This window comes from Pteropus vampyrus, unplaced genomic scaffold, assembly GCF_000151845.1.
Source record: "Pteropus vampyrus isolate Shadow unplaced genomic scaffold, Pvam_2.0 Scaffold59, whole genome shotgun sequence".
Taxonomy (NCBI): Eukaryota; Metazoa; Chordata; class Mammalia; order Chiroptera; family Pteropodidae; genus Pteropus; species Pteropus vampyrus.
The window spans coordinates 1,507,748-1,531,269 of record NW_011888840.1 but is presented as its reverse complement, the minus strand read 5'-3'; the positions used below and the strand labels follow the sequence as shown (position 1 = coordinate 1,531,269).

The window sequence follows — 23,522 nt, the reverse complement described above, 5'->3', positions numbered from 1 at the left end:
GAGCTAGGTGAATGAGATCTGGTGAAATAGTGGGAGATTTGTGACCACAGGACCTAAATTCAGATCCTGGTTTTCCTAGAGATTTTAGTCATTTAAGATTTCAGCTTCTATATCTATAAAATGGAGATGACATTTAATTTGCATTGACTTTTGAGAATTTTAAGGAAATATTATTTGCAAATGCACTTTGTAAAATGTCACGTGACTATATACACATATGTATCTTTCTATGTACATATATTTAGTTGTTTATAATTCTCATAATTCTAACGATAAATGTTATATGCAAAATAGGCCTTCAAGGGCCAAAATGAACGTGACTAAAATGTAACCTAGAGATATAGGCCTTGATACGGAGCCAGAAATTTGGGGAGAATTTTGCTTTTGAACTAAATCCCAAAAATTAAACTAAATCCCATACTAATTTTAAAGACCTCTGAGTATGTAATCCCTTTCATTGCTCAGACAGTCTCACAATTTGAATTGGGAAAATTAGGCACTGAACACCTAAATATATAAAGTAATGTAAGTCTACAGATTGTTTTAATATGCAGGAACAAATTTCTGTGCTTGAGAAAGCACAAACATAGTTTTCTTTTTCTAACGGAAGTTGATTACAGGACTGACGCTTGATATCTTTTTCATTCTCACAGAATAATTCAAGTGGTTTCCCAGGGTGTTGCAAAATTTAATGCTTCTGGTTGTGATTATTTCCAGGAAGAGGAATTGTTCCTGCAAGAAAATGTGCCAGCAATGCTATATGGCATGTGGAATTATGCAATTCCACACACTGACCAGAATGAGATATTTGTCTGCATATTTAGCAGTTAGGATTTATGGGATCCTGTGTGTCATATGTCTGCCCCACATTTAGTGATACGATGGGATAGAGCAAACAGAAAGATTCTGGGAGAGATGGGAGCAGGAAATAGAGCAACTACAGATACCAGGGGTAAGTCTAGTCTATGAACATAATCCCTCATGAGGGGATGGAATTCGGAGCGGTGACAGTCAGGAATCTAGGTTCCTGGTAGGTACCAGGGAAAATTTGCAATTGGATGAAAATGTCTCAGGCATATAGTCAAGGAGCCAGGGCCAGAATTTTAGTTGCTGGCAACCGACTTGAAAAGAATCAATTCAGATCCCAGTTTTAAGAGATCTCAAATAAAAAGCCAACAGGTATCTGATTACCAAATAAGAGCTATAAATGCAGACAAACGTCTCAGAAGTAGGATAGGACTTGGTAGCAATCAGAGCTTGAGAGTGAGCCCCAGAGGGCTAGTTACAAACTTTCTATTTTGAGTTAGAAAAACCCCTAAGGATGAGGACCAGGTCAAGCCATTAAATTAGGCCGAACTGTCCTGGTTTGGGAAGGCAGTGGTAGGCAAGGGCAAGAAGCCAAGCAGAGATTTATTTATATCATGGATACTAAAGAATGAAAATGACAACTGTCCATCAATGGCTAGAGAATCATATCATAAGACATTTTTCTGTGTTTCACTGATCAGTCCTTCAGAATCGCTTCCCACGAGAAATCAGATCTACAAGTATTACTTTTTTTGCTCTTTCCTCATCAATTTTTAAATGGATAAAATATTCTTGCTTTGTTACAGATTTTCTTAAACTCTAAATTCATCGACTCATTCAACAAATGTTTATTGGGTGATTAATACACCTCAGGTACTATGGGACTTTTCCCCCTGGGAAATAATAATGAATAAGACAAATACCTTAATCCTGTCCTCATGGAGTTTAGAATCTACAAAAGGAAATAGAAATGAGACAATAAATCAACCTAATATGGTGGGAAAAATGCTCTTTATTAAAGTCAGGGGAAGAGGGTATTTCTCTAGTGGAGAGATACTGCATTTATTTACAAAAATATCTTGGTGACCTTTCTTAGTATGAAAAAACACATGCTTAGAGTGATTTAGTGGACTTATTCAAGGATTCTCACCCCTGGCTGTATATTAGGTAAATTAAAAAAAAACAAAAAATGATGCTCGAGCTCCACCTCCAGAACTTCTGATTTTATTTCCTGGGCGTGACCCAAACATAGGACTTTTGGTAATGCTCACTGAGCATTTCTTATAGGTGAGCCTAAGAGTATATTTAATTTTTTGTGCTACAATGTAAAAAAAAAAAAAAAAGAAAAACCCACAAAAAACAAAAACTGCATCCCCTACCACCACCAGTACCACTGACCCCCAACTTTTCAGGAGATTTGAAACACGCCAGCATAATTTTTTATTGTCCTCTGAGGAATTCAGTGTTTATATAAGGTGGTGGGTGGTAAGGAGTATTGTCATGTTAGCCACACTGCCCTATTATGGAGTATGACTTTTATCTCAGTTGTTTTCATTAATATTTTATTAACTCAATTATTCTAATGTTAATTGAACGTATCTTTGTGAGACACCGACCTGAGTACTGAAGTGACTGCAAGGCTGAATCACAAAATGCTATTCCCCTCGAAGCCCCTTGAAACCCCAGTGTGAATTATAAAGGTATAAAAATTACCAAATTATCAAGCAATACATGGTAAATGCCATAAGAAAGTTAAAAAGCTAAATCTCAGAGTAGGGTAAAAAAAGAGGGATAAAATTAGTCTATAGTATTCAACCTTAACATTTCTCTTTTAAAAATTAACATCTGAAAAAAAGTCTTCTGTCATTTGTACCTGAAAGCTCTAATTATGCACCTCTCCCCCCAATGCAGAAATGATCAAAATTTGATTGCCCTTTGAGAACTAAGCAGTAAATCAACTCATCTGGCTGGAGAGATAGTGTGACAAGTTAGTTCAAAGTGATGTAGTAACGGAGCTAAAAATAGAAAAATAGAGTAAGTAGATCAGAAGAATCATAGGAAAAGGAAAGAAAAACATGAGTTGCAAACAGTGTGGATGTGGAGGGGAATCTTGAGCTTTCCTTTTGACTTTCAGTTTTTCTGGTTTTCACGATTAAGTCAATAATATTATAAAAACTATGTTTGGTGTCAGACGAGTACTAGACTTATCTGGTGATGACTTCGTAAGGTATATAAATGTCTAATCGCTATGTTGTACACCCGAAACTCACATAATATATGTTGACTATAACTGAAAAATAAATTAAAAAAAAAAAAACCAAAAAAAAAAAAAAGCCACCCAAATCTGGAAATGCAGATGACTTGCCACTGAGATAGCGATCTTAGCTAAAGCTGTGCAATAGTGTATCTGCTCCTATTGCCAAGAGAATCACAGTTGTGAGATGCGCCATGTGACATCTGAGTCATCAGACTCCTTACATCTCATTCCATGTTCGTGAAGCAACTTCTGATTAAGCTTTGGCTTCCTGTGTACATCTGTCTACAGAGACTCAAGGGGTTGATTATATAGATTCTGAGTGTATCCAGTTCTCATAAAACTGTGCAGTAGCTTCTGATTACAATTTGGCAACCTGTTTATCTTGACTACATGAAGAAAATATATTGCCTCCATGAACTTGAGGATCTCTGATTGTGTGACAATGATTTCCCATTGTAAATTCAAAAATTGACATTGTTTTTATACATTGGTTTCATAATCTTGGTTCATTTTAATCTATCTCAACAGATGGATCTGTTTATGTCATGACAAAATTAGATATACGAGCCTGTAATATTGAGGTTTAGAGACATGATACATTCAACAGAATGTATATCTCTTTTTTGCAGAAATGATAAACCAGGATTTTGCTATTGTGACAAGACCATGATGTTGCTTATGATGAATTTTTTCTAATCTTAAACTTTAGTTCAGTTCTACCTGGTTCACGAACTTTTTAGCAATCCACAAAATACTGGGTAAAACCCATTTGGGGGAGGTGTTTGTTTGTTTACTTTGTTAGAGCACGGGGTAATGTCTTATAATAAATTCACCCCTAATTACAGTGACTTAAATAAGATAAAAATTCTTTCCCTCAGATAATAGTCCAAAATTCGGTGGTTTGTTAAATGTGAATAAGTTTTTCGACTCCATGAAGTTGTCCAAGGCTGCAGGCTTGTGCAGTGGCTCCGCCACCCTCAAAATGTGGCTTATATTTCTGGGTTAAGGAGGCTAGTTCCTCTGTTTCTGTGTTGCATTTCCCGTAGGTGAGGCAGAGAAGAAATTTAGGGTAAATAATGAAATAGCTTTGTGACAGGAGCTAATAAGACTCAGTTCCTACCTTAGGATAATGAAAAGAATTATACCTACATCATAAGGTTTTTATGAGGATTAAATAAGTTAATACATGTGTACACTTTAGCATAAGCACCTGACTGTATAGTAAGCGATACGTGAGTTGTTATTATTAACGCTACTTTATTGTTCTGAAATGAGGTTAATAAGAATAGAAATTTGAATCAGAGAGTGAATATGCATGACTGAGTAAACTTTAAAAAACATAGTTGTTTCTGTTATTTTATATTTGGAAAAACAGCATTATCACATCTTTTGTCATATGTGATATATGTTCATGTGTGAGGCTAAAATGAGTATTTTCCATATATTCTCTCATACTTTAAGTTTTAATGTTTTTAACATTAAGATTTCGCCACAAGTGGTATTTGTTTTTTTCTTTTACTAAATTTGTCCCCTTCTTTAGAAGTTAATCTCTGCTTCTGAAAGCTTTGCTTTCTCCTTCTTCCCCTTCCCTTCTTTTCTCTCTCTCCCTTTTTTCTCTCTCACTCTCTGTCTCTCTCTCTCTCCACACACACGCACAAGCGCACACACACACATACACACACACACACATACACACACACACATACACACACACACATACACACACACACACAGAGGTGCTCTGTGATGCAGGCAGAATAGGTGGCTCAATATTATTTCAGAAATATTTTTGACTAGGACTGAACTGGAGACTAACATGATTCGAAAGACCACTAGGATGACAAACAGAGTCAGAAAAATTGCTCTGGAAATATCGAGCCTGTACAATGAGCCAATAATTGTGTTCGGCACTGGGAACTCAGTGGGGAGAACCAATGGGTAGCACTCTTGCTCTGTTAGGTTGTGTGGTCTAGTGGGGATACAGACATTAATGCTAGAATAATACGTGCAAAGGTGAAGTTACAATCAGTTGACATCAAGTTTCCGTCAAGCAGGTAATCTCTAGAGATCTGCTGTGGCGCAGCATTGCATTTACAGTAAGCTATAATATATTGCACATATAAATATTTGCAAAGAAGATTGATCTCCTGTTAGGTGTTCTTTTCACAATTAAAAAAAAAAAAGCGAAACCAGAAACTAAAGAAGTTTTAGCTGCATTCCATTCTATAAAGCCTTGTGGGGATTAGACTGGAGGTTCAGGGATAACTTCCCTAAAGAAGAACAATTGAGCAATAATTATAAATAAAAAGGTTTTTGTTGTTGTTGTTGGCTTGTTTATTTAAAAAATGAATGCAAAGGAGGAATGGGGAAGAGCGTTTCAGCTGTTAGCCTCATGGTCTACTAACATTGTCATCCAAATTACTTCTTAGGATTCTTTGTACATAAGTACACATTATACCACATATTCAATCTTGGAACTTGGACAATAGATAATATCTATAAATACAACACATTTAGACTCATTTTTCATTAAGCATCAAATGCAAGCCTTAGAGGATTGTTCTGTTGTTATCAATATCTGATCATTGAACTAAAACACATTTTCTCAAAACATCGACTGTTTTATATCTTGTTCTCACATTCTAAACTCACATACACCTATAGCAACACCTACTAATGGAACCAATAAATGCTTAGTAATTAAATGATAACAATAAAAGTAAGATAATTTTAATATAAAAATATAATAAGTAGAATATATTTATAATAAATATAAAATAAATAACCTGATTAAAATTCTATGTTAAAAGAATATAGAACCCATGCAAAAAATTTCCGAGACTTTGGCAGAGTTGAGAAGAAAATAAATTCCCTTGGGTAAGGTAAAGCAAACAACTCTTTGAGGCAGGCAATTTTCATAGTCTCTAACAATTGATGTCTACAAATTCAATAAAGTATGTATTATGTTTACTTATTTTAAAGATATGGAAATTTTCATTTCAGTAGATTGCTATCTAGCTCAAAGCAATGCTAGAATTCAGGGATTAAAGTCCTAGAACCTTTGAAGTGAATTCATAACTATCTGATTCAGGTATCTTCCCCTCACTTCATTCCTGTTTGCTGCCTATACTTACATTCCAAACATGCTAACTCCATTTCTTCTTCTAATTCTCTTGTCCACTAGATTTTCATTCTCCTCTCTTATCAAAAATTGTTTTTAGAAATTTAGAAAAACAATTTAGAAAAACAAAAGAAATACAAACAATAAAATCTCTGTGTTTGTGATCAGAAGAACAATTAAGCAGGTCTGTCTTTATTAGAATTATCACCTTGACCTAAAAATTGAAGCTCCATTAATAGAATCTCAGTATGACCATTTCAGAAGACCAGAAGGCTGTCTGCAAGATGAAGGTTTAAATTAGTGTAAAGTCACCCTCCTCGGGCAATGGCCCAATCTACTCAGGTGCAGAAAAACTCACGAGATCCACCAAGAAAAGTACCCAAGCCACCTCTTTCAAGTTTGTTCTTCATCGGCAGAACTGCACAGATCAAATCTGGAATAAGAAATGAAAAGAATCTCCCAAGGGTGAAATGTTGCCTTCTGTGGATACAATTTAACTAAGGATTTACTAAACACTTGCTAAATAGAATCATCCCCAATCTTTGACATTCATATATGCCTTTCTGGACCCTGAAATAACTGATAGATGATAGATAGATAGGTAGATGATGATAGATAGGTAGATAATTGATAGGTAAATAGACAGACAGACAAATGACAGAGAGAGAGAGAGAGAAACTATAGATTAATACTTTTAATTCTATTGGATGGCATTAGTTTGAATTGCTCAGCCAATATCGCTACCATCAGTAGCAATAGCATCACCACTAACCACCATCATCAACATCTTCAACAGCCCATAAATTTGCAGATCACTGGGTTATTTATAAAACACCTTCATATGGGTTATCTTATTCTCTTTTTTTCCCCTGTCTGTAATCACCTGAGTTAGTCGGGACAATATTTTCCATTTCATTAATGGTAGGTGAAATGGATTGTGTGGAAGTTCACGCAGGTGAACAAAACTGATATAGCATAGCAGAGCTAGCATAACATAGCAAAATAAGTCTTCTGATACAAGTGTTGTAACTCCGAATCTCATGCCGATGACATGTTTTAAAAATGATCTTCTACATACTATTTATTGCTTTCATTTACTCCGTTAGAAGTAATTATGAGTATAAATCTCACAATGTCATTCATAACACTCTAAGTCATTTTAGCTAGTCTCATGGGATGTCTTAAATGTTATTAAATATATATTCGTAACCATTTTTGTCATTTGTGGTCACTTTCTGATCCACAACTATGCCCTTTTCTTATTGTCTTTAGTTATTTTTGCACATTCTTTTGGTGTTCTGAGACCCAATTCCAACCTTAGGGAGGGGCGGTTCCCTCACATATACACCTCCGACGAGCAATTCTTGGACACCTTGATGGCATCTGAGAATTCAACTAATTATGACACCATCTACCCAGAGACACATCAGATTCCACAGATTAAGTTTCAGTCCTACAAGACTGCATTCCTCTCCTCTGCCCCCACACCCCCCGCCTCCCCACACACACACACTTCAGATACCAGTCACAAGCCCAGGTTCTTACCTGTACTTCTGATCAACAGGCTATAAATTATTGGTTCCCACTATACCGTCCTTGGGTCCAGTTAATTTCTTAGAGTGGCTCGCAAAACTCAGAGAAACATTTTACTTACTAGATTGCCAGTTTATCATAAAAGGATGTAACTCAAGAACAGCCAGGAAGAGATGCATAGGGCAAGGTATGGAAGAAAGGTGAGGGGCTTCTATGCTGTCTCTGAGCACACCACTCTCCCCATCGCCATGTGTTCACTAATTTGGAAGCTCACCGAACCAGTCCTTTTGGTTTTTTATGGATGGTTGATTACATCATTGGCCATTGGAAACTAATTCAATCTGCAACCTCTTCCCCCTATCCCACCCCAAGAGGTTGGGGGGTGAGGGGTCAGACTGAAAGTTCAAACCCCCTAATCACATGGTTGGCTCCTCAGACAACCAGCTCTCAGCCTTAGGTGCTTTCCGATAATCACCCCATTAACATGACAAAAGACACATTTATTGCTCCTACAAGCAGAACATTCCGAGGATTTAGGAAAAAGAGACAAAGACCAAATATATATTTCTTATTATTAATTACAATATCATGAAACACTCCCAAATTTTGCCACCATGTGATTCATGTGACATCTCCAAAGTTTTCTAATATACACGTGGAATAAGTGTCATGGTATCAGGTAAGACTCCCATGCCATCTAATACAGACTCTACATACTTCAGAAAATCTTTAGCAGCTTAAGTGAGGTTATGCAAAGTCTAATTGAGAGTTATCTTGTACTTACCAGCCGTCCTACAGGTGTCATCGTTGTCCAGTCTGTAATCCAGTATACCCGAGACCAAATCCTAGCTCCACAGCTCTTTGTAAACTTAGTCAGTGTGTTTCTTCATAAAATGAGAATAAATATTGGGCTGTGAAGATTTAATAAAATAATACACGAAAGCAATTAGCACAATGTCCTGCCTATAGAAAGCAGTCAGTCAATAAATAATAGCACTGACAACACTAAAGTGATCAATAATTTATATTTTCTTTTCTTTAGATGAAGTGAACTTGTCTTTCCCTACAGTTTCCTTATTTGACTCTTGATTTTGTCCTGGAAGACACATAAAACAAACCCATTATATCTTCATGTATTTATAATAAACTACATATAAAAGACAATAAATGCCTTAGCAGGTCATCTAAAATAACTACAATAATAACTACTAGTAATTATGTTTTGTTTTAGTCCTTGCCTTACATTATCTCATATATTTTTGAGAGTCTAGTAAGGTGTTTTTCTAGGTGTTACTATTTTCTGTTTTAATATTTGAGGGTACTCTAGCCTAGAAGTTTTCATGATTGTTCTCATAAGACACAGAAATAAGATTTAAATGAGGACTATCTGGCTGTTCGCTTCCCAATGTGATTTTCTACCACCAAGTTAAGCTGGATTTCTGTTTCAGGGAACAAAATGCAAATATGTGAGAGACTTGCCATAATTACCTCCATCATTTTGTCAGAAGTATATCCTGAGCACAAGAAAAATTTTTTTTTAATTAATGGTAAAATTTCAGATGTCAATGAGTTACAATGGGAGATATTTTTATTTTGAATGGGGCGATTTTCAGAATCCCTTAACTCATAGGAAAAAGATACTTCTATACATATATCTGAAGCTGTTTGCCTTGTTTAAAATCTTGGAATGGATTCAGACTATGTTGCTGAAACTGCTTTAAACAAAGAGTTTGGGATTTAGGACTTTCACCAAGCAAACTGACCAACTGAAGGCAGAATACGTTTATCCACTATCATCTTACAACATTTTGAAGACCTAGAACTTGAAGGTGACATTGCGTATGATACAAGTTTACAGTTGCTAACAGACACAGATATTAGACAGTCAGGAAGAGCACAGATTGGATGTTGCAATACATTTGAATTCAACATAATAACAAATGCATCGTTTCTTTGTTAGTGCTAAGATTTTGAACACGAATATAATGGGCCACAAAGTACTAAATCTGAATTTTCACTCAAGAAAATATGTTACCTGAAACTACGAGTTTTTAAAAACAATGACAGTGTTTTTGTTTGTTCGTTTGTTTGCTATTTAGTTCAGTACAAGTAGAGTGCCCCACGGTTCAATTCTTGCCTGGGAGGACAACATGCAGCACTGTAATTCTCTCTTCCTCCTCTTTGGCACAGGTAGTTGCTGTTACCTTTTCATAATACGAGCAAGAGTTCACAAAACAGACACATCTGCTGGAAGCCCTCAGTATGAGGATCACTCTGGGCACGAAACACACGAGAGAGGAATGTTTTGGCACCATCATCACATGTGGTCACAATAACTACAGAGAGTGAAAAAAAGATATGTATTAATGCAAAATACAATTCTGTGCTGAAATGGTTGCATGGCTTCCATAAACAATTGTATTATTTGAAAAATAACAGAGCTGCATGCCTCTGATTTATGTAAAATTTTGGCTGGGTACTTCTATTATTTTAAAGAATTTTTAGTCTTTCCTTCATATTTAATTATTTTGAGAATTGAAGAATACTAAAGAAAGATTATTTTGTCCCAGTGAGAAAAATCTTAATATTATACACTATATATTAGCTCCTCCTTTATAAATAGAAAATTAGAAACAGATTTATTATTCTTTTCAATCTACCTACAGCCAGAATTGCCAGAATCAACCTGGCAGACTGACAAACAAAATTGTTTTTCTAGCAAAACATATATTCTAGGGGTAAATACTGAAATAAGCAGGAAATATATAAGATCATTTCAAAGAATTTTAAGCTATGAAGAAAATAAAATAATGCAGTGTGAGAGAGTGGCCTTGAGTGTATTCATTTTCTCTTTCTGCATAACAAATTGCTAGACGTTTATTGATTTAAAGTAGCACTGTTAATCATCTCACAGGAGTCTGGGCTCGAGGTCTCATCATCGGGCCGAAATCAGGATAGTAGCTGATCACAGTCTCATGTGGGTCTCAAGATCCTCTTCAAATTGCCATCATGTTGTTGGCAGAATTCAGTTCTTTGCAATTGCACAACTCAGGTCCTTGCTTCTTTGTTAGCTGTTGGCCAAAGGTAATCTCAACATCTTGAGGCTTCCCTCAGGTCTCCGTCATGTGACCAGCTCCATAGCCTCTCTTGAAAATGATTGCTTGCTTCTTCCACATGAACAGAATATTTCTGCCTTCGGAGGTTAAGGCCACCCTAAATAATCACTCTTTGAATTAATTTATAGCCACCTTATTAGGACTTCAATTATATCTGCATACTCCCTTGTATCAAATCATATATAAAGATAATAAATAACATAATTATGACCATAAGTGAAATCCCAATACATTCACAGGTCTCATCCACACTCAAAGAAAGCAAATTGTACAAGGATATGGGTAAATGTGGTTCATCTTCGAATTCTGACCACCACATTTTATAAGTTTACCACATTAATCGGCACAGTCTAGAAAGACTTCCTAGGGAAATAATATTTGAGTTGAATTTGAATATTGAGAAGCAGCCAGCCATATAACAATCATGGACAGAAATTGTGAAGACTTTGCTACAAAAGAAACTTTGGAAGTACAAGAAACACAAAACTCAAGTGCCAAGAGAAGAAGGATAAAATATGAGAGATTGGATAGATAGCAGCTGAATCATGGAAGTTCTTGCAGGTCACGAAGATTTCAAATTTTATAAATAATAGGTAGAATTAGGGTGATTTAAGCAATGCAGTATTGTGATCTATTTCTTTGTTGTTTCAAAATTTTTCAGGTTGCTTTTTATAATTATTTTTTACATTTGAACATTAGAATTGCTCAAAAGAAGAGAAATAACCACAGGAAATATTATCTCTCTATTCAGTCAGCGAAAAGGATTTGTCCTTTCTTATTAATGTAGGCTACTCTGATTTTCCCCTAGGAAAATAAACAAGGACAAAATACCAAAGTGACTATAGATTTAAAAATTTAACTTTAAATTAAACCATTTGGATAGTATAATTTTTTTCAAAGTTTTTTTTCCTAGGTGACTGTACTTTCTAAAGAGGGGAAGAAAGAATAAAACATATTGTATCATTACAGTCCAGTATTACTGTCTGCCTGCCAATTGGTTCCAGCCGCTCACACTGATGTTACATCTGATTTGAAAAAGAACAAAGTTTCGAAAGTAGATATTTAGCCTTTATTTGGACCAATAAAGTATATAGTGTGCTTACTGACTTTTCAAAGTAAGTGAAGGGTAGACTTGGAACTAAAAACCAGATCTGGTTTATGACCTACACTTCTTGCCAAATGCTTTTGGAGGGAAAAAAACTCCCCCAGCATTTATGAAACCTAGACCATATTACAGGTATGAGTATATAGACATTACTCATAAATTTCAATCTCATTTAATCACCTTTACCCTATGATGTAGGCATTACTGTCCTCACATTTTATTTCCTAACCTTAGTGTCACAGGGATCATAAGTGGCATAGTTAAAAATGGAACCTAGTTCTTTTTACTGTAATTCTCCTGCACAAGCATCTTGCTCCTCATGGTGATCTTCTCAGTTAATGCTCTCTATTCAGAGTTTTAAATATGTGTAATTACTACTTCTAATAAAGTTGTATTAAAGCAGTTTTGAAGTTAAATAAATTAGATAGTATGTATTAAATCACATATGTGTAGGTTTCCCAACATTCTTTCATTTTTAGCCTGAAATAGAATTCTTATAGTATTTTTATATTCCCTTGCTATTATAGTACTATAATTTCTATAAATATCCTGGTCTGTCCTCTGCCTTTAGGAGCTTAAGAATATGATACAGAGAACATGAATCATACATTGGACATAATAATATTATAGAGCACCCCAGGGGGCCTGGTAGATCAAACACAAGACTCAGTGTTAAGAAACTTGAGTGGGAACATCTCTTGATATCTCATGCTTATTCTACTGTATGTCTTTCTTGTCTTGTCTTGTCTTTCCTTTCTCTTCTTTTCTTTTTCTTTTTTTTCTTTGTGTTTCTTTTTTTCTTTTTTAACTACATAAGGCTTCTCTTCAGATTTCTTTAATTTCTATTGTGGCTGTGTCTTTAGCTCCACCATTTAGCAAATCTGCCAGTAAAAACATTGTGAATTCATTCTCTGGTTTCGCCATGAGAAATTTTTCATTTAATTTCCTCCAGAACATTTGCATCTTTATCTTGGGCCTGCTCTTCAAATAATCCTTATTAATTGGAATAAACGAGAAGGTAACATTTATAGCAGGCATTTAGGAAGATGCTAAATAAACTAAATGTTAGTTTTGCTTTCCTTTCTATTGCCTTCTGTTCTATCATGACATTATGAGCAAAAGGAGCAAAGAGAAAACAAATGCATTTAGTACTGACTTTCCTTTTGCTTCAAATTTTCCACTTGTAAGAGGAGATATTGATTTTTTGAACAATATAGAAATAGTTTCATCGACTAGAATCAGTAGTCCAGCTGATAGACTTAGATTCAAATGGATTTATTGAGTACGTAAGCACTTTATATACTTCATCTCTTGTAGTACTTACAACTATCCTCTTCATTTCTATGATCTGAATTGAACAGATGAAGGAAAAGAGAACCAGAGACTCAATAAATATCACCCAAGTGAATAATTGATAATACTAATTTGAAATTGAAATTTTAAGTCTCTCTCACTCCAAAAACTCTCAGTAACTTGACCTTTGGCATGTTGCTTTGAGATTTAAATTTCTCAGCTGAAAGAAAAGGGAGGTGGTGGTCATTCATTTCATTCTCAAGTATTTATTTAGTTATTATACCCTATTCACATGCTATATATAGAACAGTACGCTGAACACAGACATGAAATTCAGCCTAATAGGGTGACAAATATTATAATTATACTGAAAAATGAATAACTAGAAACTGATTCTCAATACTGGGAAATGAAAACATGATTCTATGTTTAATTTTTATGGATATAAGGGATGTTGGGATTTGGGATGGTCAGGGAAGACTTCCCTGAAAATTTTACTTTGAGGGCACAACTTAAAGATAAGAGAAAGTTGACTGAACAGAAGTGGAGTGCGTAGGGTTCCTGGGGAAGTTCTGACAGAGAAAAAGGTGGGAGAAGATGCTGGTGGCAAGACCAGCATGATTTTCTCAAGGCCCTGAGTGTTGCCAGTGGAGCTGGCTCCAGCGAAGTGGAGATTTCCCGACAAAATCTTCCCAACCAGTGAGGTTGTTCTGTGGTTTACAGTGAAAGCGAGGCCAGGCCAGCCAGCAGAGAGTGCTTTGTAAATGAGAAAGCACCATGTCAATGTGAAGGTTTGTGAGAGTTTTTGCTGGCTTCTTATTTTAAAAATCTATGACGCTTCTTCCAAACTATTCTTAAAGTCTTAGCGTAGAGTGAAATCTTTTCACGGCATGAAATTGAAGTTTACAAGAGGAGCTTCTGTTTCAGCATTGACAAAGCTGGAGACCAAGTTAGCTTAGCTCCTGGTAGGAAAATGTGCTTCAGAGCATTTAAAACGCAGCTCCTGGCTCTCCTTAAAGAAGCCATCTTCACTCCGATGATACGCGTCCTTAGTTTGACTATTCATACATGTATGCTTCTTGGCTAAAGAGAGGTGAGCTAGAGAAACCCAGGCTGTGTCACGGGCGAAAGAATGGAGGAGAATTTTCTGCACTGGAGAGCAGAGGAAGAGGAGAAATGAACCCTGCACGCTGGTGACTGATGCGTTTGTGGCTGAGTGGTCGTGTTGGAAAATACAGCATGTTCCCGTGTGGGAGCTTCACTGCCTTTCTTCCAGGTTTCATTTCTAGTGAGAACTAGACACACCCTCTCTTCACAGCAGGACATGAGGATGGACACCCATCTCCACTCTGATCAAAACAACTTTCTTTTACTGCTCGTAGGAGGATTGGGATCTCTTTTCATTCTGGAGCATCTTCCATGAGGATTTATGGAGCGCTCACTCTGTACCAGCCACTCTACCAGACACTGTAGATTTGAGGACAATGAGAAACCATTTTTGACTTCAGTCTAGTGGAGGACATGTATATGAAAATAAATACCAATCACAATAAAGCAAAGATAGAGAAATATGCAAAGCTCTCGAAGAATCAAGGGGAGAAAATGATTAATTCTGAGGGGAGCACCGTAACATGTGTCAAAAGGGAGGGCCATTTGAGCTGGATCTTGAAGGGTAAGTGGAGTGCAGTAGCCTGGGAGATGAAAACAAGCTTTCTAAAGAGAGAAAGAACAGGGGAGCCAATGAGGTTTGAAAATGCATCATACAAAACAAGGCTGATAAAATAGTTTTGGGCCCAGATTATGGAGAAAGGTGAATACTCTGAACGAAAGATCAAATAACACTCCTGACTTGTTTATTAACATCGTTTCCAGTTTGTATATTTTCTAGGCTGAATAAATGTCCAACAGCCAAGGAGTCATTGGTTTCTGCCACTAAATGAACCAGTTCGTCAACATGGGAAGTCTTTTGTGACATTTCAGAAGGAAAAAGAAGAGAAGGAAGGAAGGGAGAGAAGGAGGAAGGAAAGAGGGAGAGAAAGCAAAACGGAGGGAGACAGAGGGAAGCCACATCCCATAATTGAAAGAAAAGAAGGAAGAGGAGAAAATAAAGAAGGAAATAAAAAGTAAGAAATCATTTGGGTCCACTGCCAACAAGAGTTAGGAAAGCTGATTTCTTAAGATAAACTGAAGTAAAACAAAATATGCTCCATATGTTGAAACTGTACACTGAGTTTGAGATAAACAAAAACATGTTTGGAGAATAGCTGCCATAATTAAAAAGAAATTAAAAGAAAGAAAGAAAAACCATCTGGGGATAGATACATATTTAAACACACACACACACACACACACACACACACACACACACACACACACACACACTACACAGTGATTCCAAAACTTGAAGTTTTTACTGATTTAAGTAAATTTGCTTGTTGCAAAAGGGCATTGCCCTAGTCTTTGCCCAAAGCACCCCACGTTCCACACTGGAGCCATACAGGGCTACTCAGCGTTGCTCAAACACCGCAAGGCTTTCCAAATCCTGTCCTTTGCTCCTGCTTTCTTCTCTGCTGTGAATGTACATCCCCCCTTTTCCCTCAGAACAACTCCAACTTACCCCTGAGCAGCCACCTCAAGCATCACGGACTCCCAGTGGTATGCCTGACACTTGGCATAGTTCATAATGGCTTCTTCATCTGTGAACTTAATGCATATCAATCTTTCTTGTGGCTGTTGTAGCAAAGTATCATGAACTGGGTGGCTGAAACCAGCAGTTTATTGTTTCACAGTTCTGGAGGGAGGCTAGAAGTCTAAACAAGACAGCCAAAGTCAAGGTTGGTTCCTTGTGAGACATCTGAGGGACACTGTTCCAAGACTTTGTCCTGGCTTCTAATGATGGCTGGCAATTCTTGGTGTTCTATAAACTACAGATGCATTACTCCAGTCTCTGCCTCCATCCTCACGTGACACTCTCCCTGTGTCTCTGTGTCTTCCCATGGCCATCTTCTTAAAAGAACACCAGTCATGTTGGATTAGGGCCCCATCCTACTCCAGTATGACCGCATGTTACCTTAAGAGTCACATCTGCAACCACCTCATTTCCAAACAAGGTCACTTTCTGAGGTACTGGAGTCAGGACCTCAACATATGTTTTTGGGGACATAATTCAACCCAAAACAACATGTCTAATGCAGATCTGGTTTCGCTAAAGCAGTTAGATGTATGCATATCTATGTCCCCCAGCCACAAAGTAGATGAGAAACTCCATTTCAAGGATGACATATTTTCTTTTTTAATCTTGTGTTTCTAAGACCGAGCATAGTAAATTCATAGTTACTGTTTTCTAAATGGAATTAAATATGGAAAATTATAGACAGAAGTTTCTGGTTAAAGCTGAAAGGAGGTTAGGAGGCAGTTAAGTCTACATTTGAGGGGAAACAAAGGACATGTGGTGACTTCCCAGATGGGGAGTTCTTCCCTGCAGTGGGCAATGTGACAGAAGACTCTTTGCTGGAATAACCTAATGGGACAAGTGTCTGAAAAGAGAAGGCTTGTGTTTGACTGCAGTTCTGTGGAGGCGGCTACATAGAGAGTATTAATACTGTCGCTTCTCTGTTTGCCTGAGTTTATCCTCAAAAGATGAGAATTCGATAAGAAGGAACGACTTTAAATTTTAATGAAGCATACAAACTTTTTTTTCAAATGAAATTTTGCCCAAAGTTCCAATTTAAACAGCAGCTCTACGTGAAGCTACGAGCCTGAGTTTGGGTGAAGAAAGCGAGCCCGGAGTGCCACTGGCTCAGTCATCCGCAAAGAGTCCCCACAGGAAGTGCTAAAGAATTCTGAACCTATAGCTTTAAAACCACTCAGGCAGATAAAAGTGCAGGTATGGTATGCAGCTGTAGATACAGAGGGTCATACATAAAACAGAAGAAAAAAAAAAAGAAGAGATGAAGAAGAAGGGGGAGGGGGAGGAGAAGAAATGGATAGCTTATCAGAAAATGAGACACTAGGGAGAGAAATGGTTAAGGAGAGACAAAGATCTTAGAAAAAAACTTACTATGGCCATAGAACAATATTTCCAATTGGCCTTCCAATTTTATCTTTGTAGTCATATAGTCAATTTTAAATTACATTGGCCTTTTTTTTTTTTTTACAAAGTCATTGTTTTTATACACATAACTCTAAGATCACAAAGTTAACATGATCTGAAGGAGAGACAGAGAATGTTGAAGACTACTTGTGAATTTCAACTAACAGATCACAGGGAGATGATGGATTTGTCATACTCAAGCCAGTGATATCTAAAGCAATGTGCCTTAAATATCCCTTCACAATTTTTGCTCCAGCAATCATGAATTGGTTAAATTTCCCAAGGCGCTCATTTTGTTATAGGCTTCTGTTCCTTGGGACATGCTGATCCTTCATTCTGATGTGCCCAACACTACCTTCAACCTCTATTCTTCTTTCCAAATGTAACTTAAGCTTAACATTCTCCAGGAAAACTTCTCTGAGCACTCAGGTCCAATCAACCTCACCCTCCGCCACGTGCCTCTGCGCATACTCTGTGTACCCTGGATGAATTGATACAGCTGAACCATCACATTGACTTGTAAGCTATTTATTCAATTGTTCCTTATTTTCAAATAATGGGTTCTTCTGGAGCAGTCTTATCTGCAACATCTTAAAATTATTCACTGTGCCTGCCATATAATAGGTATGGATAAATGTTTGCTGAACAAATTAATTAATGTATAAGAGAGTCTATTTCAAACTGTTTTAAAGTTTTCAGGTAATCTTGGAAAAGTATCAAGATCATTGTAGGCATAATTCGAATGTCGGTATTCAATTTAATTTGCATAAGAGAAATAAAATACTGCAGTCAAATCTCTGGTTACTTTATAGTCCTGATTCAACACAGTCATGAAGAGGGAACACTGAAAATGGCCTTTTTTTTTTCGAAACTCTCTTGGAAATTAGCCCAAGAGCCAAATGTTTTATCTTAATGGTATGTTTTTCCTCTCATACCGCAACTAGTAAACATTTCAGATCACACATACATACAATGTTTGTTTGTATTTACTATAATTCCCTATGTGACTCCAGATGCTTGGATCATTGAGGCATCTAATACATGTTTGATGAATTAAGGAATAAGTGAAGGAACACTGGAATAAAATGAGCTAAGATTCTGACATCTATTAGCAAGCTGTTACCAGTTTTCATCTGCCTAGTTTGAATGCAGGCCATCCATTTGGAGAGAGAGAATGGAAAAACATGATGCAAATAACTGATCTGTTTGATGGTTTTGAATCAATACTTAAAATATCATCCCTTTTAAGACATTCTGTACCACATGAGGTAAAATACTCACTCTGGCTCCAAGTCAGTCCTCACATTACTTTGTGAGATTAGCTTTTAGCTAAGTGGATTGAGCTTGGTCCCACCTACATTAACATATTCTGACTTTATGGAACATAAACCAGATTTCCTGTAGGTCCCATAAAATCCAATATGATTCTGAAATGATTACACACGTGGCTGGATTATAATATTTGTACATCTCAGTCAAGTTTTTAATTTGATATCTTCGGTAGGCAGACATCATCTCCAAGTTTTAATTTAAAGGAATAAAATTCTGTTTCTTTGATTGATTTCCAGAGAAAGTTGTTGGGAAAAAAACTCATTTTTCATGCCTCAAGCAATGCACCTCTGGTTACATACTTCTCTCTCACTCTATATTCAAAAAGTCTTCAATTAAGTGGGGACCTCTTTCTTAGACAAGAGTTTCATTCAGCATTATTTGGAAGTGGAGCATGCCTCTGGGGGTAGACGTGGTAAGGAATCTCACTTACTACCTTAAGCAGTTTATCAAATGTGTCTTCCAACTATATGTCGTACTCCCCTGAGAATTCTGGCAAATTAAGTATTCTCCACCTTCTTAAACTCCCTGTTCACTTTGTAAATCATTTCCCTGATCAATGTCAGGGTGACCTGCCACATCTGATCATGCATTTATACAGCAGCTTAAAACTCAGTGCTTTTTTTCATCTGTGTTATCTTGATAGAGAGTCTCAAGTCTTAGAAAGGCAGGTCAGATTGATTTGGGCTCATTTTTCAGAGAGAGAAATTGAGTCTCAGAACTTTCAAGATTTATAAAAGGGTAGATAGTAAAAATGGATAGAATTGTGCCTTGAACCTGAGTGTTTGATTTCTGATTCAAGGCTAATTGGTTACACCGTAGTGCTCTAATGGGTATTCAAGAGACAGCTGGGCTTGTTAAAGCTTTTTTTCTTCAAAATATTTACTGAGCGTCTATTTGCAGATATTATGGTTGGTGTTGGTGTTATAATGGTAACCAAGCCAAAATCCCTTCCCTTATAGCAGGGGATAAAAAGATATAAATAATTGTAGTGTTTGCTAACTCACTCAGAAAAGCAAATAAACACACATAATCACTAATTGGAAGAGGTCATCTTCACTTTTGCCACCACTAAGATATTCAAACAAAAAAGAAATAAGAGCTTCATCTATAGGCTGTAGTCTGCAGCTAGAAACTGTTTTCCTTTGATGTAATTCACTGACCAACCAGAGAAAAATGTGACACACTAGCTCTACCCTCACCAAACTGCCATCAAGTACAAATTAACCATACATTTAAGTATTAGGGCCTACCATTACATCAGTGTGATGAGTTGACTTTCTGCCTGGAAATTTTCATTTCTATAGGACTTTTAATAACAAACGAGCAGGATGCCTTTCCAGTTCCTAAAGTAAGACAATTTAGATTTTTACCCACAAATGTAATACATGAAATGACTCTATTTCAAGTCAGATACTGATTTAAAAAGTCATAGGCATCCCTGCTCTTTCAGTCTTGTGTCCTCTAAACCGTTTCTCCATAAGAAACATCAGGAGTTTCCATGCCTCTCCTTGATTTCAAGGTCTCTGGTTTATCTTCCCTGGGCTTTTAAATAGAGGAACTGATATTCATCTACTTTTCTTTCTTCTGGACCATGAAATAGCACATTCAGTATTTGGGCATGCTGGGGAGAAAAACAAAATCAAACAAACAAAAAAACTAGCTCGGTTCATTTATTGGGTTTTCTAAGTTTGGTTTTTCTCACGATGATTTAGGCCATTTGTCCTGGAGATAGTTTGTCACTTTTAGGATAGTGGATACAGTCTAAATTGTAAGAGTGTGTGTTTGATAGGCCATACAGTAGAACATTGGAGGCTGAAGCGGACAAAACTGGATTACAGCTGGCTGCAAAGGCTCGTGTGGACGCCAGAGCCAGTTCAGTGTTTCTGCGGGTGGCGGAAGGTGCACATAACCTGTGTGTCATTCTCAGTTGCCAGAACAGGTATCTACACACCTTTCTCATTCTCAAAATTAGAGAGACCTGTAATTGCCTCATCTCTTTCAGGAGCAGACCCTCAGTTACTATTCAAACTCAGCATGAAACATTGTCTTGAAGAATTAGAGAAAAAAAATGTAATCATTACTGTTTCTTAACATAACGGAATGGATACTCTTTCTGTTCAAAAGCAGGAGCAAATACTGTTAATGTATATAGTTGAGTAAAGAACTGACAGTTGGATTACAGTTTATGAGATACAGGACATATGAAGAATACAGGGATCTTTATCATTTTTGTGCTATGTTTTCAAAAGGATGTTTGAAATAAAAATAAAAATGGGTATTCAGGTTCAAGTCATGTGTATACAGGTATTGTCTAAATTCTTCTACTAGCTGTTTATTTTTCATGAAATATTGAGGTATTTTAATCTATTTTAAAATATCTTCAGTGAGGAAAAGGTCATAGAATAAATTCACATTATACATTTTTTTAAAGTCTCCAGTTATATCCCTACTGGGTGCAAAGCATTGCTCTGAGCCTGTGGGGAAAAGTGAGTCAGAAAGTAATCCATCCTTCCAGAAAGCCTATTTCTCCATGACTGAAAAAAGCAAGCTGCTCAGTCTTCAGCCTCCATTAAAATATACCATAAACCTGGCATGAACGTGGAGGAAAAGCTGAAGATACCTTGGGGTATTGGCTTGATATTTAAGAAAACATTCAAAATTAAGTCTTTTAATCAATTACCAGACCACCTCAGTGAAAACATACTACTTCCAGAGACCATATTTATCATTTAATTGGAGTTTTTACCAGAACCTGTTTTTCCTTATGTCTTTCGTTTGCCAAATTCCTCTTGCATTACTTTTCAATGGGAGGTAGCCATTCTTTCGCAAATGCTGTGCACAGAGGGTGAGGGGGGAAAAATACCCCACTTCTACACCTTTTCTTTATTTTTTTTTGGTTTCATTTTTAAATAGACCTTATTTTTTTAGAGCAGATTAAAGTTCATAGAAAAACTGAGCGGAAGGCACAGCATTGCCATACACCCCTGACCTCACACATCCACAGACCTCACCGCCAACATCCCACACTGGGATAGTATATATTTTACAATCAGTGAACATACACATTATTATCACACAAAATCCATAGTTTACATTAAGATATACTCTTGATATTGTATATTCTATGCATTTGGACAAATGTATATCCACCATTGCAGTATCATATAGAATAGTCTCACTGTCCAAAAACAACTCTGTCTGTTCATCCCTCCATTTCCCCATAACCTCCGGCAACCACTGATCTTTTTACTGTCTCCATACTTTTACTTTTCCCAAAACGTCATATAGTTGGAATCATGCAATATGTATAACCTTTTAAGATCGGCTTCTTTCACTTCATAATATGCATTTAATTTTCCTTCACATCTTTTCATGGCTTTGGAGCTTATTTCTTTTTAGTGCTGAGTAATATTCCATTGTCTGGAAGCAACAGTCTATTACCCTTTCACCTACTGAAAGATATCTTGATTGCTTCCACATTTTTGATAATCTGAATAAAGCTATAAGTGTTTGTGTGCAGGTTTCTGTGTGGACATGGCTTTTCAACTCATTTGATTAAATAAATCCAGGGCACTTACTGAATAGTATGATTGAAGAGTTTGTATAAATTTGTAAGAAACTGCCCACTGCCTTCCAGAGTGGCTGCCCGCTTTGTATTCCCACCAGCAATAAATGAGAGCCCTGTTCCTCACATCCTCTCCAGCACTGCCCGTTGTCACTTCTGGACTTTGGCCATTCTCATAGGTGTGTGCCATCCCATCACTGTTTTCACTTGCAATTCCCTGATGATGGATGACATGAAGCATCTTTTCATTTGCTTATTTGCCATCTGTATATCTTCTTTAGTAAGGTGTCTCTTCAGATTTTTTGCCCATTTTAAAAATCAAGTTGTTCATTTTCTAATTGTTGAGTTTAAAGGAATTTCAGCTTTATAGGAAGTTAAATCCTGTCTCCTTCTGCCAGATTGGGGACATGGACAAGCTAGGAGACCTCAGGGGTAAAAAAGGATGTTTCTGCAGTTAGAAGTAGGCCAGGCTCACTCTGGAAGAGCAAACTGGATAATTATTGGTTCCTGATAGCTGTAGGCATGCTGATAAAGATAATTAGGCCTTTCTGGCATACAAAAGTCAAAATTATAACCCCAGAGGATACACAAAATCTCCAGATAAAGATTATTTAAAAAAAAAAAAAAAAAAGCTTATAGGCAAAGAGATCAGATTTGTGGTTACCAGAGATGAAAAGAGGCAAAGAGGGGAAATTTGAGGAAGGTGATCAAATGGTACAAACTTCCAGTTATAAGTCGCATAAGTGCTAGGGATGAGAAGCACTGCATGGCGACGGTAGCTAACACTGCTGTATGATATACATGGAAGTTGTTAAGAGGGTGAATCCGAAGAGTTTTCATCATAAGGAATTTTTTTTTTCCTTTTTGCTTTTTATTGTATCTATATGAGATGATGGATCCTTACAAAACTTATTGTAGTAATCATTTTGCAATATAAGTCGAATCATTATCCTGGACACTTCGAACTTATACAGTGATGTTTGTCAATTATGTCTCAGTAAAACTGGAGATAAAAGATTTGTTTTTTGAGTTTTAGTGTAATTTAGGACTATTTTATTAACACACTAAGAAATTCTTTGTGTGTTAATCAGCAGCTCATACTATGCTCATGTAAATAAACCAGGCAAATAAAACACCAAATAAATCATACCGATTTGGAAGATTGTTAAATTCATGAAACCTGTCAAACCCTTGCCTTAGGGACAAGAACTTAACACAAGCAGAACTCATATTTTGCCCAGCCCTGTATTCTATGCTAGAGATACAGAGACTTGCACTCTGAGAGAAACCAAAACCAAAT

General features: G+C 36.6%; 1 pseudogene; it reads left to right on the top strand.

Annotated features, from left to right (window-relative positions):
* LOC111740195 overlaps positions 1 to 20,862 on the top strand; it is a 32,591-nt pseudogene extending 11,729 nt beyond the window's left edge.
* Positions 20,863 to 23,522: the final 2,660 nt, after the last annotated feature.